At 39.2% G+C, this 15,386-nt stretch overlaps 1 pseudogene; it reads right to left on the reverse strand.

The window, feature by feature from the left end:
- Window positions 1–4,767: 4,767 nt before the first annotated feature.
- Window positions 4,768–15,386, reverse strand: part of LOC140523092 (antizyme inhibitor 1 pseudogene) — a 36,445-nt pseudogene continuing 25,826 nt past the window's right edge.

Genomic DNA, 15,386 nt, shown 5'->3' on the forward strand with positions numbered 1-15,386 from the left:
TTATCTATGGTACCTTTTAGTAGGATGTAGTTTCCTTCCTTATCTCGATGTATTTTTCCTTTTATTTTGTCTGAGTTCAGGATTGCTACCCCTGCTTTTTTTTTACTTCAGCTGAAGCATAATATATTCTGCTCTAGTCTTTTACCTTTACTCTGTCTGCTTCAAATATGTTTCTTGAAAACAACATATCGTAGGATTACGGTTCTTAATCCACTTTGCTATCCATTTCCATTTTATGGGATAGTTCATCCCATTCACATTCACAATTATGATTCTGTCTGTGTCTTTCTCTCTATCCTATTTCTCCCCCTCTGCCAATTATGCTTTTCTCTCTCCTTTTTCCCTTTACCTCCTCACTAAAGTTTTGCTTTCAACCACCACCTTCCTCAGTCTGCCCTTCCTTTTCTCAGCCCCCTTCCTTTTCTTCCCCTTTACCCTTACTTCCAGAAGGGTATGTATTTTTAAAAGGTAACTTGGTGGGAGAGTGGATAGAGCATTGGGCTTAGAATCAGGAAGACTCACCTTCCTGAGTTCAAATCTGGTCTCAGACACTAGCTGTGTAACACTGGGGAAGTCGCTTAACTGAGAAGGAAAGGACAAATCACCCCAGTACCTTCATTGAGAAACCCCCAATTGGTGTCGCAAATCACCCCAGTACCTTCATTGAGAAACCCCCAATTGGTGTCGCAAAGAGTGGGACATAACTGAACCACAACAACTTGCTCAGGTCATTTGAGTATCAATTCCATTATTTTAATTTATTTCTCCTCTCTGGTATTGTACACTTTCATCACTTCACCCACCACCTAGTCAACTCAAATTCGAGTTGCTGCTGCAAAGCTGCAGCAGGTGACTCCCTTTGTCTGCAGCCTAATCCTATTATCTGAAGACTATTCCAATTTCCTGAACCCTGGGAGAGCTGAAGTGACTCTCATCCCACCTCCTTAAATGTCTACCAGTTGGGATTGTCTTGCCTTTGCCTAGGGAGGTCCAAATGATATAATCAGGTAAATCAGAAGAAAGACACTCGAGTTTAAAAGACAGGATCAGCCCTAACCAAGTCATTTGGCTGAATTGAGGTAGCCATTTAATCTTTTGTTAACAGATTTCAGGGTTCTCTTACTAAATTGATAAAGCTCAGAAATTTTGAACCTCAGTCTACTCTACCTTTTTTAATTTCTATCACCACAATTTTGAGGGTTCACCTGAGATCAGGAGAAAGAGGCTGGTCCCTGAAAACAGCCTCTTTGGGGAACCCCAATCACTCCCTTGAACAGTCTAGGAAGGGGTAGAGGTTTCTCCATGGAGGACTGCAGCATAGACCTGACTTTTCCCTCCATTCAGTTTTGGGGGTTCATTCTTCTTCTAAACTGAAGGTAACCACTCTATTGGGAAATCTCCATTCTTGTCTGTCTTGGGAGTACTATTTGTGTTCAGTGTGATAATTTGACAATAATTGGCAATGTAATAACCCAGGAGATTCCCCTAGGGGATTTTAAAACATTGAAGGAATTGTTTTTTAACTTTACAATTCAATTTAATATATAGAAATCATAGATTTTTATATTCAGTTAAATTCTGAATTGAAGTTACAATATTGTAACCAGAAATGATATTAACAATAATTCAGTACTTTTTGGCATATCAAATTGAAATGCATAGGTTCAAAACTTCAATTTTTATGTCAAACAGTCTTCAAATACAATACAGAAATCTGAAGTTACTACCATATCATTTACAAAGGTGATACTTATAGCTCTGAACTGTTTTCATTTTCAGATAAAACAAATCTACAGACTTTGCAGCAAAACTGATATGCTGTGAAACCTAGATGTTATCATAAGTAATCAATAAGCTCAAAGTTGCAAAAGTTTGGCATTCCTGGGCTACAAACAAGCATGACATGTAAAGGAGGCAGGGAAACAATTCCTCCAGCCTTCTGAGTTCCAAGGATGTTGCATGGTAAGTTTAGAATTTTGAATTTTGCGTAACATCCTACATTTAGCCTTGGCCACCCCCACAAATACAATTAAGATGGCACACTAGGAGGCTGGGATCCTAAATTTTAGTAGCCCCAATATTAAGAACAAATAGGCATTTGTTAAATCACAAAGTATCAAGCAATGAGTGCAACCTATTAGTTTCAAAGGTTGAAATTTTAAGAGAATCATGATCAGTTTCTTTCTGCTTTGAAGCATGTGTAAAAACCAGCTTTTTATTATATTACAAACTCATAAGTAGAGGTTAGGATTTTCTGTCAGTCGGCACCAATGTGAAGTTATATTTCCACTTGGGAGGCAGAAATTCCACACCTGAGCAAAAGCGAAGTTAAGAACAATGATCTTCATTTCATTACTATTTCAATTCTGAAAGTTAAAATTATTAATAACATTAGCACAACATTGTGAATCCTGACTAAACACTTAAGCTAGGGATAGACAAACAAACAAAAAGGCCAATCAAATTAGTACAAGAATTAAGAAACAAAGAATTAAGGGAATAGTTTAAAATTTTGTTTCCTAAGGACTTCAGAAAAATCTGGAAAGATTTATATGAACTGATACTGCGTGAAGTGACCAGAACCAGAACACTGTATACAGTAACAGCCACAGTGTGTGATGACTGACTTTGATAAACTTAGCTCTTCTCGCTATGAAAGGCTCTGAAACAATTCCAATCTATGAGCTGATCCAACTATTCTGAAGAACAATTTGGAACTATGCCCAAAGGGTTACAAAAATGTGCATACCCTTTGACCCAGCAATATTGCTTCTAGGACTATATCCCAAAGAGATCATTAAAAACAGGAAAGGGTCTCACATGTACAAAAAAAATTTATAGCAGCTCTCTTTGTGGTGGCCAAGAACTGGAAACTGAGGGATGCCCATCAATTGGGGAATGGCTAAACAAGTTGTGGTATATACTGGAATACTTTTGTGCTATAAGAAATGATGAACAGGAAGATTTCAGAGAGGTCTGGAAAGACTTATATGAACTGATGCTGCTGAGTGAAAGGAGCAGAACCAAGAGAACTTTGTACATAGCAACAACCACAGTGTGTGAGGAATTTTTCTGGTAGACTTAGCCCTTCACAGCAATGCAAGGACCTAAAAAATTCCCAGTGGACTCGAGGCAAAATGCCTTCCACATTCAGAGAAAGAACTATGGAACTGAATCGCAGAATGAAGCAGACCATTTTCTCTGGTATTATGTTTTGTTTTGTTTTCCTGGTTTCTTCCATTCATTTTAATTCTTCTATGCAATATAAGAATGTAGGTGTAGAACCTATATAAGATTGCTTGCCATCTTGGGGAGGGAGGAGGGAAGGAAGGGGGAACAAATCTAAGATATATTGAAGTGATTGGAGAAAACTGAAAACAAACTAATTAATTTTTCAAATGTCAGTGGAACCATTAAAAAAAAGACAATTCCAAAAGACACATAATGGTATATGACATCCACATCCAGAGAAAGAAATAGGGAGTCTGAATGCAGATGGAAGCAGACTATTTTCTTTTTTTGTTTTGTTTTTCTTTCTCATGGTTCCTCCCATTGGTTATAATTCTTCTATACAACATGACTAATGCGAAAATATGTTTAATAGGAACGTACATATGGAGTCTATATTGGATTACATGCCATCTTAGGGAGGAGGGAGAAAATTTAAAACTTATGGAAGAGAATGTTGAAAACTAAAAATAAATTTTTTTCTAATTATTACTACAGTCGAATAGTGTATTAATAGTGTGCTTTTCTGAAATTAAAAAATGAGCATTAAGGTGTTTGAAGATGGATCTAGCCCTTCTTTTTATTGATATGCATAACTATTTGCAATTTATTCCCCCCCACTCTTATTTAACATAAATTGCCATTTCAGCCAATAAATTTGTAATTCTATGTCTAAGTTATCATGTGCATTCTATCTCTATAAAGATGTTTATTTATTACTATTGAGCTTGCAGGCTAACATTTTTGCTATTGGACATGTTAAAGAAACGTATTATGTTTAATAAACATTGCAAACTACACATCAACTTTCCAGTAAAGAATCTGAAATTCACAATTTTCAAACTCATTTTATGTAAATTATTGAAAACTTAAATGTTTGAAATAAATTAAGGTACTACCAAACTAAACCTGAAATAATAAACTAAAGAAAAATGATTTTCAGAACAGTCACATGCACATCTATTTCAAAGCTATCTTTGCTTTCACTAGCACTTTTCCAAAAGTTTTAGCCTGAAAAGGCAGCAAAATCTACACAAAATTTTATTGCAATCATACATGGGTTATATATCAGGTCAAATACAACAAATATTATGACGCAATTTTATATTTATTAAGCTACAGTTCAAAAGCAAATTTAAATAACTCAACATATCTAAATGAAGTCACACTGGTTTCCCACTGACATTTGATATATCTGGGCAAAAGACAACAATTTTATAAGACTTTCTAACAGGAATCCTTAATAAAAAAAAACCATAGTTCTATGTAAATGGTTTGTAATGGGGAATCCAAGTGATGGGCTTCCATCTTCACTAAGTCATTTGTTGCATACTTTATTTTAAATGCTTATTCCCACCTTACCCCAAAGAATTGTAGTTGTAAGCTGGTTTTCCCTGGTCCCAGTTCGCTATTATTACTAATTTCTTCCAAGTTTTGGAGAGTGGATAGTTAAGATTGTTCAATTTTTCTTCCACACTGGAATGTGGACCAGACAAGCTTAACTTGCAACTTCAGATCTAAAAGGCATTAATGACTCTTTCAAGCTTCAGTGGAAGAGCTGCTGTTGTCTTGGCTCAGCTGAATGCAAGGGGTACAAAGAAGTTCATCATTGTGTCTGAAGTAATTCCAACATGTTGCATCTCATATCAATCGCTGAATGATATCACATAATAAATAGTTGGCCTATGAAAATCATTAAAAGCAGATGGTTCATGGAGGGTGTCTGCCTCCATATTATTAAAGATCAGTCAATCTCCCACATTCAGCTCAGGAAGAAGACAGTTTTTCACCATTTGATCAAGTTCATCACAGGATGGACCACATCTTTCTTCTATTTCCTATGAACCTCTGGAATGGTATTCAAGTTATCAGACTTGCAAAAGAACCATAAACACCTTCATTCATGTAATACACAAAGGCTGGTTTGTTACTCTGAGTTTTTCCTATTCCAGAGGAAATATCATTTTCAACAACTTTCTTTTCAATGATTAACTGCTAAAGTGAACACAGAAGATGCATACTAGCTTCCAGGTTCTGAAATGAACTCAATGCCAGGTCCATCAGAAATGTAAATGCTCAACAATGGGCTGATGACATGATTTGCTACCCATGAAGACTAGGCCAATATCCAATATGGTCATCGTAAAGCCAAATTCTCCAGCCATGGCAAACACACATTGAGCATCAGCTACAGTATGAATACACACACTTGAGGTTCTTTGCAAGAGCTGGAAAAGTGAAACCTAACACCAACTATTTGGAGGTCAAGCTCCTTAGCACATTCCAAGAGATGCCTACAATTCTTCAGCTTGGTGTCAAACTTTATGTAACTCTCTTCATCGACAGCAGTATCTTCTACTGAGATGTGTGGTAAGAACTTTGCATTTGGATGATTATGTGCAATTTTCTTCAATTCAGTCTCATTGTCATATGACATGATGTTAACCCTGCATACTTTATCAGAAAAGATTGCTTACATGGACTTGCATCAATGATGTTTTCAGGAAAAACATCCAACTCTTACACCACTGTCATTTCATTTTTGCTGGAACATGCAAATCCAAGTTCCAAGAGCTGCTAAAATCTCTAGAGCAGCTGGAGCCAAATTGCATTTTACTGTGTAGAATGGCTTTATTTGAGTCGCAACATTCTGCCTTGACTGGGTTTCTTCACATTTTTTCCAAGATCTCCAACAAAAAATGCATTTTTTTCTGTTAGGATATATTCATAGACATAGTTATTAATAACATTTCCAAGATATGTTCCTTCATCCAACAAGCCAACAGAGTAGTTTGCATCTTCAATAAATCCTTTAATCTCAGCCAAAGTCCACAAAGTTGAAAGTCATAAACCAGGAAAAACAAGGAAATGGGCCATTAAAGCTTACATTTGGGTCCTTAGAATACACAACAAACTGCTACAAAGGCTTCTGTAGTTGATTGACTTCAGAAGAAACTGATACATCTCTCAAATAATCACAAGACAGTTCTGGCAGCAACAGCCCACTTGGCACCAAGCTGGAGGAATATGGGTCTTGGATTTCTGAAATGGATGGAGACCTCCATCAACAAGGTAGGAGATGGAACCCTTCTGTCATCAGCTAGGTTCCTAAGGTAGCTCAGCATTAAAGTCGAACTGCTCTCTTTATAAAGCACTTCTCTAAGGTCCTCTGTCAAGTTGTATGCCTGGTCAAAAATTTCACCATGAAAAACAGCCTAAAGAGTCAGGTTAAACGTCTCCTCTTTTTAGGTGGAATTTTTAAAGACAGATGAGGTTACCTACAACAGAAATACCAGAGGCAGACTAGGCTGTAGGCTGACCAGAAGAAAAAAAAATAAACACTGTTTAAAAACTCCCCAAATGAGGTGGGGGCAGGTGGAGATTTAGGATGATAGACAGGTTCCTTAAAGAGAAGAGTAACGGTGAAAAGGGGAGAGATTGAGGAAAGAAAGGAGAAAAAGGTGACAACATAGAAAGATAGGGGAAACTAGCTGACATGAAGAGCAAATTTCAGGAATTCTCTTTCTAAAAATTTCTTTCTTCAAGGGGAACTCTTGGTATAAGCTGGGAGACATATGTAAGTATTTAAGCATTTTACCTTTTAAGACTGAGGGAGCAGAGACATTCCACAGTTAAAAAAAAATACAGAGCAAAATCAGTCTAAGGATAGAAAAGTCCTAAAATTGTCCTATATGGGCACAATTGATTTGTTTTTGAAGCTTCATTCTTGATGTTTAATATCTGGGTGTTTGACTTGTTATTTCCATTTCATTAATCATTGTTTCAGTTGGGAGTCATGGGAGAGTCCATCAATCAGTCGTGTGTGTGTGTATGTGTGTGTGTGTGTGTGTGTGTGTGTTTTACAAATTTTTTTTCAGCCAAATCTAAGAAAATTTTTCTAGAATAATGGGAGCTAAAAACAGCTAAAAAAAAAAAATACTGTGCCAAAAGGAGCTGTCGTAGAAAAAACTCCTTAAAGCCTGGGATAAAGGGGAGTTCCCAGTTGAGACTGGAATGACATAAAAACAGGCAATTAGGTTATGTGATATTTGCTGTAAAACAGATAGAAATTCTGCTGATGAAAGATTTTAGCCTAGATATGGTACCTTCAATTATTATAAATTAAAAGATTTATGGCTAACCAGAAGTGAATACCCAAAGCATTTAGAGTACTGGTTCTGTTGGAGCAAAATGTAGTGACTAAGCTTCTGTCTGAGGATAAGTCATCCAATGGCATTTCTTCAAGGAAATCTCTCTCCTGAGAAGCTTAGCTCTGGAAAACAGGGTGTCTCCTAATATCTTGATTAACCCTACCTGAGCAGATGTAACTGATTTAATGGAAATTCTACCCTGCCAGGAAGAGAGACAAGCTAGTATAGAAAAAGTGAATAGATTTGATCTGTTGAAAGGGGGGCCCTAATTGGTATTTGTAAGACCCACATTAGAACCCCAATAATCAGGATGATTACATTAGATTACCACGGGTTAGGCAATCTCTGGCATATGGCTATGAATACTTGTGCTGAGAACTGGACTGAGTTCCAAGAGACATTACAAGAAAAGAATGAGACCCCTTCCAATTGTTTTTATGATAGATTGTACAAAAGTGCTCAATTTTATGGAAGATTAGACCCCACCAGCCCTTGAGATGCATGCATCATTAGCATACATTTTGTTCATCAATCATTGCCTGAAATATGAGAATATTCCTGTGAGAGATGCCCTGGATGGCTCTGTGTTGCCTATATGTAAGCTTAAGACCGTTGTCCAATATGCTTTTGAAATGGAGAAAAAGAAAGAAAAATAAGAGAGGGCAAAACAGGACAAAGAGAAGAAGGAGAAACAGGAAAAAGATAAAACTGAACAGGCTGTTTCAGAGGCTATATCTAAAGCTCCAGAATTATGCCAATGTTTTTACTGTGAAAAGAAAGGCCATATTGCTTGAAGCAGTTGTAAGAGACAAAGAGCTCTCAGAAATAAGGGGGGGAATGGTCCTGGAGGTTCCCAGAGAAACTTTGCTTCATGAATGTGCATGGGAGGGCTTGGGAATGGGGAATTTGGAGAGGACCCTTGTGTATTCCTTGAACCTGGTGTCTTGGCCCCAGTCACTCCCGTCCATTTCGTTTCCCAAAATAATGAACCCCATGTCATCCTTAAGGTTGGGGACATACTCTGTGATTACTTATTGGACCCTGGCACCTCTTATTCAGTTTTAGTGAGTAAACCTGGTTCCAACTATATTGGGTCTTGAAATATTGAGGTCTCAGGGAAGCTTCAGAATGTTCCAAAACTGTCCTATCACATGGTGTCCATGGAGGCCCTTTCTTCTGTTGAAAATTCCTTCCTCCTTATACCCAAATCCCCTGTAAACTTATTGGGGGGAGATATCCTATGCAAACTTAGGGCTACTGTTTCCTGTTCCCCTAATAGTGCATTATCCCTGTTGCTGCCTGAGGATTCCCTCTCTCTGTTCTCCATTCTCATTCCTAGTGATCAGGAGGCAGTTGGGGACAATTAGCAGCATCCCATATGACTTGACTCCCTTTGTGCCTCTTCATCCTCGGATGCATGACTTCTAAAATCTATTTCCTGTCACTATTAAAACCAAAGGGGGCTCCCCTCTATCTCCCAGTATCCTTTGTCTAAGAAAGCCATTGACGGTATTTCACCTACCATCAGTTCTTGAAGAGACCAAGATATTACAATTCCTTACAAATTACCTTACAAAATGCCAATCCTTCTGGTTAAAAGGCCTAAAGAGGTCCAGATGGCAAACCTGTTTATCATTTTGGTCATGATTGGTGCACTATTAACACTTATGTTATACCTAGTGAAATAATCAGATTGTCTCTTTTTTCTCTAATTGGTCTAATTTATAGTTAATTGATTTTTATTCTGTTAACTGCCCAAGTCTTTGTCTCTGAACTTAATTAAGAAATTTAGCTGGCTTATAATGAATTAAGTTTGGAAATCCAGTTCTCCTGTTAATCACTTCTGTTCTTGTTTCAAGGAAATCTGTTACCCTTGAAGGAAGCAGGTGGACCAGAAGTCTGGGATAGTATCTTTATACTGCTAAGCTATCCTTCAAGGATGTCTGGTTTGTTCTACAAAAAAGTCTGATTTGCTATCTCTGTCCTTGCAGATAAAGCTGAATTCAAACAACGAACAATTCTTAGTAGCAAGAAGGAAGGAAGGAATTGTTGCTAGTCTTCTCAGTTTCCGTCCAATCATATTTTCTTCCATCTATGATGCCAGCCTTCCTATTTTCTTACTCCCTGAAACTATAAAAGAGAGCTGTCTCCCTCATTCTAGGACTTTTCTTTGCTGGAGAAGTTGAAATCCGATTTATTTGGGAAATTCACACTTTGCTAATAAATTGGGCTAGAAACTTTGTGCCTCCATTTACCTTAATTTAACTGTTACACTAGACATCCTGTGGTATCCAACCCTGCTATCACCATTTCCTTGATTCCTTGTGAGGTAACCTGATTTACAATGGCAGATTTTTTTTTTTGATTTCCCATACACCCAGATTCCCAACACCTGTTTTGCTTTTACCTAGAAAAACTCACAGAGGACATGGACTTGTTTCCCTCAAGGGTATGTAAAGAGTCTTACTTGATTCTCTCAAATCATTTTGGCTTTGGACAATTTGGCTTCCATCACTCTTAAAGGTGCCACTTTGGTCCAGTATGTGGGTGATCTGCTTCTAGCGGCTCCAGAGACTGAGATTTGCCAGGACAGTTATTGTCTACTTTAACAAAGAAGCTATAAAGTATCTAAGTCTAGTCGTGCCTTCCATAAGTGAAACATCTGGGAATTTATCCTAGCTGCTGGGACTAATTCTATTTTGCCTACACCCATTCAGACTATCCAGCAACTTTCTACACCCACCACTAAGCAACAGCTGCATGCCATCTTAAGAGCAGCCAGACACTGCAGATAGTGGATACCTTCATTCAGTGGGTTTACCAAGCCCCTTGTTTCACTAACTAAAGATTCTGTTTCAGGACCTTGACAATTAACACCTTTCTGCTTTTGTGGAGCTCAAACAGCCCCTGTTATCAGCAACTGCACTGAGACTCCCAGATTACCGTAAGTCCTTCTCTCTTTTTCTACACAGACAAAGGGAGTTAGCCTCCAGTGTCCTAATTCAGATGTTGGGGCCTGCTCCTCACCCAGTAGCTTATTTTTCATATTATTATTGATTTTGTGGCTATGGGAGCATCACCCTGCCTACTTTGGGCTGTGGCTGTCACTGCTCTTGAGTGGAATAGGTGTATGATTTTAATTGTGGCTTCCCTTCTAAAAGTACAGTACTTCCATGATAAGAGGCACTCTTATTTCACCACCAAACTTAGGTTTTTTCCGATCAGAAATTTGCCAGATATGAAAGGACTTTGCTCTTAGTAAAGAGAATATCACTCTCAGATGCCAAGCTGTGCTAAATCCTGCTATGTTGCTCCTTGATTTGCTCACGTTGGAGGATCTTCTCCATGATTGTGCCTCAGTAGTGATTGTGGCTGAAAAACCCCTTTGTAGACCCTTGCTGACTTGTATCCTGAAGGATCCTCTTTTATGAGAGACCATGTTCGCTATACTGGTGTTGCTATGGTTCCTAAGTGTGACGCCATCTGGGCGGCTTCACTGACCCTTAATCTCAGCTCCCAGGCTGCTGATCTTGTGGCCTTTACCCAGCTGTGTCACTAGCCAAAGGGCAAAGCACCATGAATCATACTGACTCTCCAGCAGGCATTTGGTGCTGCAGGATTGCTCTAGCTTTCTGATATCAGCCAGCAAGAGTGTTGTAAATGCAGAATTCACCAAAGGTGTCTTGTCTGCCCTGGCCCCTCTTCACTGCTCTGCCCACATGGGAGGGACTAATGTTTCAAGAGGGAACAATCGTGTTCATGATACTGCCAAGGTTGACGCCTTGGAAGGCTCTGCACATATTTTTAATCGTTCCCATGGGTGATGATAGCATCCCTCTTTCCTGAAGTGGAGAAGTGGAAACAACAGTAAGAGGCAAAGCAGGCAATTGCTGTCTGGGTGACTTCAGAGGACAAACCATTCCTTCCCTGGAGTTTCTATCACCAAATAGGTCTACCTGTCCATAAGGGGGGCCACTTTGGCGCTCAAGGTATCACCAACATAGCTGTCCTGCATGTGACTCTTGCCCTACTTGCCAGGCTTACAACTAACGTGCCTTTTGTGACAAAGCCAATGGTGGGCACCCTCTAGCTTATACACCCTCAAAACATTTGCAGATTGACTTCATCTACATGCCTAAAGATGGCCATTACAAGGACTGTCTTGTTATCATTGACCACTCACCTGATGGGTAGAGGCCTTTCCTGGTTTTCATGCCACAGTTGGATTTGTTGCTAAAACACTCCTGAATGTGAATGTCCCTCACTTTGGCTCACCAGCCTGCATCGATGAGGATACCCACTTTACTGATTCTATCCTTTCCCAAACATTCTCTTGTCTAGGAGTGACCCCAAAATTCCACATATCTTACCACTCCCAAAGCTCAGTCTAAGTTGAGTATATGAATAAGGAGCTTGAAGTCATGACTGGCAAGTTTGTGTACTGATGTACTGTGTACTGATAGCATTGTTCTATCTGTGCAGTAAACCAAGGTGGCAATTACATATATCTCTTTTTGAAATGCTTTTTGGACATAGCCCTATCCAAGCAAAATCTTTTCCTCTAGTATTGCTAGGGGGAGATACTTCCATTACTTCCTAACTACAGGAATTTACAAATCAGGCTGAGGAAACTCCTGTTCAAGAAATAAACCAAGCCACCTTGCAAATATCCAGTGAGATTAAGAGAAATTAATTCTTTAGCAAAGGCAGTCCCACAGAACCGCTTGGCCTTAAATGTTCTCACTGCTACTTTAGGGGGAGGATATGCCCTGTTGTTCTTATATCAGTAGCTCAGGGGAAATTGTTTACAAATATCCATGAGCTCCACTATATTATGAATGAAACTCAGCAAATTGTAACAGAAACTCATGGAACATCTGATGATAGCTAATGGTGGAATTCTTCTTCTTGGTTCACGTCATTACAGGGAATTGGCCTGTTAGCCATCCTTGTTAAATGGGCTCTTATTGCCCTTAATCTGGTTATTCTTTTTAGGTGGTACCTTAATTGTTGCATTAGAGCATATTCCAAGGTTTCTCTAAAAGGGAAACTGATGGTAATGCATACTAATGATAATGACCCTGTTAAAAATCTTAACAGAATTAGCTTATAGATAAATGATCTCTTATCTCCATTACTTCCTAAATACAGGAATTTACAAATCAGGCTGTGGGAACTCCTACTCAAAATATAAACCATTTTTATCCATTTGATAAATGGATTTTTTCCATTGATAAAAGGTGGGTAGCATCTGGTATTTTGATTCAGTCTTCTAATCTGCCTACTACTCTGCCAGGTCTGACTCTGATGCCACAGAGACTTCTCCCATGCTTTGAGAAACTCTTGAATATGGTTACCCTTAATTTCCAAATGATCAGTCTTTACTTCAGTATGAATTTAAACTAGTAAGATCTATCTATATGTGCTTATTTCCAATAGTTATTGCAATTTGTGAAAGACAATAGTAACCTAACCCCAAGCCGTCATTAATGAAGCTTTGCTATTTGAGATCTTATGGGACTGTAGATGATAATTTGAATTTGATTTCAGGGTCATTAAATCAATATTTCACCATTTCAAGGAAAATGCCAAACAGCTCAGTGGAAGTAGGATCTGTGCTCTGCTTCTACTGGCAGATATTTGTCCCTGAGGAATAGTCAAGGTGGCGACCTTGTGAAGCCTGAGGTAAGACCCTCTTGACTCAATTTCCCATATAAGAGATTTTCCCACATGGTGAATTCTTAGCTAGCTGGGGTAGTGCTGTTATATGATTGGCTGCCTTTATGTCTCTTGCCTGAAATCATGATGGAGCCAGGGAAGCATCTTCCCTGTGGTATAATTATGTCCTCTTTTTTCTTTTATAGCAAATTTCTATAATCAGGACCAGTGAACAAGGCTGACTTCATATTTTTTTGAACCCTCCTGTGTAAATAGCAACTCTCTTTTGGCCAGTAAACCTGAGGGTCTTCACTTCCCAGTTTGATTTTTTTTTTCTCTCTCTCTCTTTTTTAATTAAAGGGACCATTCTTTGATTCACTTCTTAAAGAGACCTATTCTCTGAATGGGTGTTACCTCACTCAAAATGAGAACCCAAAAAGACCATAGTCTAAAATGACCAGGGTCTCCCATTGCCTCCTGAGCCATCTCCATTTGTCCTGATGAATATCAGGCCACTGGACCCAGACGGCTCTGGAGGATAAAGTGAGACTGGTGACCTTGCACAGCCCTCCTTCACTCAAATCAAAGTTAAGTTCAAGTCATGCCATCATTTCCCTGATGTCATGATCCTCTTCAAGAAGGAAGGACAAACACAACAATAACCTGTAATTTTTATTTGTAAGCATAAGATATATTTCCTCCTAAGGAGGAAAATAGAATTAGACAAAATGAATTTTTTAATTAGAAAAAATTTAGATTAATAAATTTTAAGAAAGTAACACAATCACAATTTGGAAATTAACAAGTTCTTGAAATTGGATTAAGAATTCTACCTATAAATTCCCAAATTGAATAGAAATCATTCCTCCATTCTGTCTGATAATTTTTTAAAATGACTTTATTTTCGCAAGTTAGACCCTCATGGACTCCTTTTTGAGATTTTCTTCTTCAGTATGCTGACAGCATTGTTAATAGTTTGAGATGGTTTAATTATTGAAAACTAAGAAATTCTAAATTGTTGAACTGGGTTTTATGAAGAAGCTGTACTAACTTGTATTAAGTTCTGTGTTACAAACATAGAAGTAAGCAACTGAGAACTTCTGCCAGTGACCTGGAACCATAGAACAAGACCTACTCCAGAATGAGACCTGTGCCATGATCAGAAAACTATCTGAGACATCTGGGACTCAAGATGATAAGAACATTGGGAATGAAGATAACATGTAAATCTGTCCTCTGAAGGAGACTGCCAGGGGCAGAGCCAAGATGGCAAAGTAGAAAGACACACATATGTGCCAGCTCTCCCCCCACAGCCCATAAAATACCTGTAAAGAAAGACTCTCAACAAATTCTAGAGCAGCAAAAGTGGAGAACAACAGAGTGGAGGAGATTTCCAGCCCAGGGTGACCTGAAGGGGTGATAGGAAATGTCTGTAGCCCTGGACGCAGAGTGGAGCCCAGCCCAGCCTTGGCTGTGGGGCAGCTCTAGGAGGAGAACCAAGCAAGCCAGGGGGTGGAATCTCCAGTCACGGAATCCCCAGTTGCAGTAGCAGTGGTTCGCAGATTCCTCAATCACAGACGCCAAAGGTCAGTGACAGGGTTTTTTCAGCAGGCTGAGAAGGGAGAAGGGCCTTCCCATGGCTCTGGCCTCAGGCAGTGGGCACAGAGGCCACATCAGGCAGGTGGCAGCACTTCCCACAGCAGCCCCTACAGCAGCCTGCATCCATTGTTGGATCGTAAAACCCCTGGGGGCGCTGAGCAGCTGACTCTAACCTCAGCCCTGTGTAGAGGCCCTGCCCCCACCTAATTTCTGAGGGATTTGAGCAGCTGATCTTTATCTCACACTGAATGGCAGCCCTGCTCCTGCAATTTATCTGAATCTCAGCCCCCAGTGCTGGCTTGGTGGAACTGGAGGAGAGGTGGTTGTGAAGAGGAAACTCTGCTAAGATTCTGGGCTCAAAAATCCCAGACCAGTGTACACGCTTGATTGTGCCACCTTGGAGGAACTGAAACCTTACGAATCCCCAGAGTATACCCTACTCTTGACAAAGGACCCAAAAGTCAAGTAACTGGTTGGGAAAATGCCCAAAAAAGGGAAAAAAAAATAAGACTATAGAAGGTTACTTTCTTGATGAACGGATATCTTCTCCCATCTTTTCTGATGAGGAAGAACAATGCTTACCATCAGAGAAAGACATAAAAGTCAAAGCTTCTGTATCCCAAACATCCAAAATAAATATTCAGTGGTCTTAGGCCATGGAAGAGCTCAAAAAGGATTTTGAAAATCAAGTAAGAGAGGTGGAGGAAAAATTGGGAAGAGAAATGAGAGAGATGCAAGAAAATCATGAAA

This window comes from Notamacropus eugenii, chromosome 2 (assembly GCF_028372415.1).
Source record: "Notamacropus eugenii isolate mMacEug1 chromosome 2, mMacEug1.pri_v2, whole genome shotgun sequence".
Taxonomy (NCBI): domain Eukaryota; kingdom Metazoa; phylum Chordata; class Mammalia; order Diprotodontia; family Macropodidae; genus Notamacropus; species Notamacropus eugenii.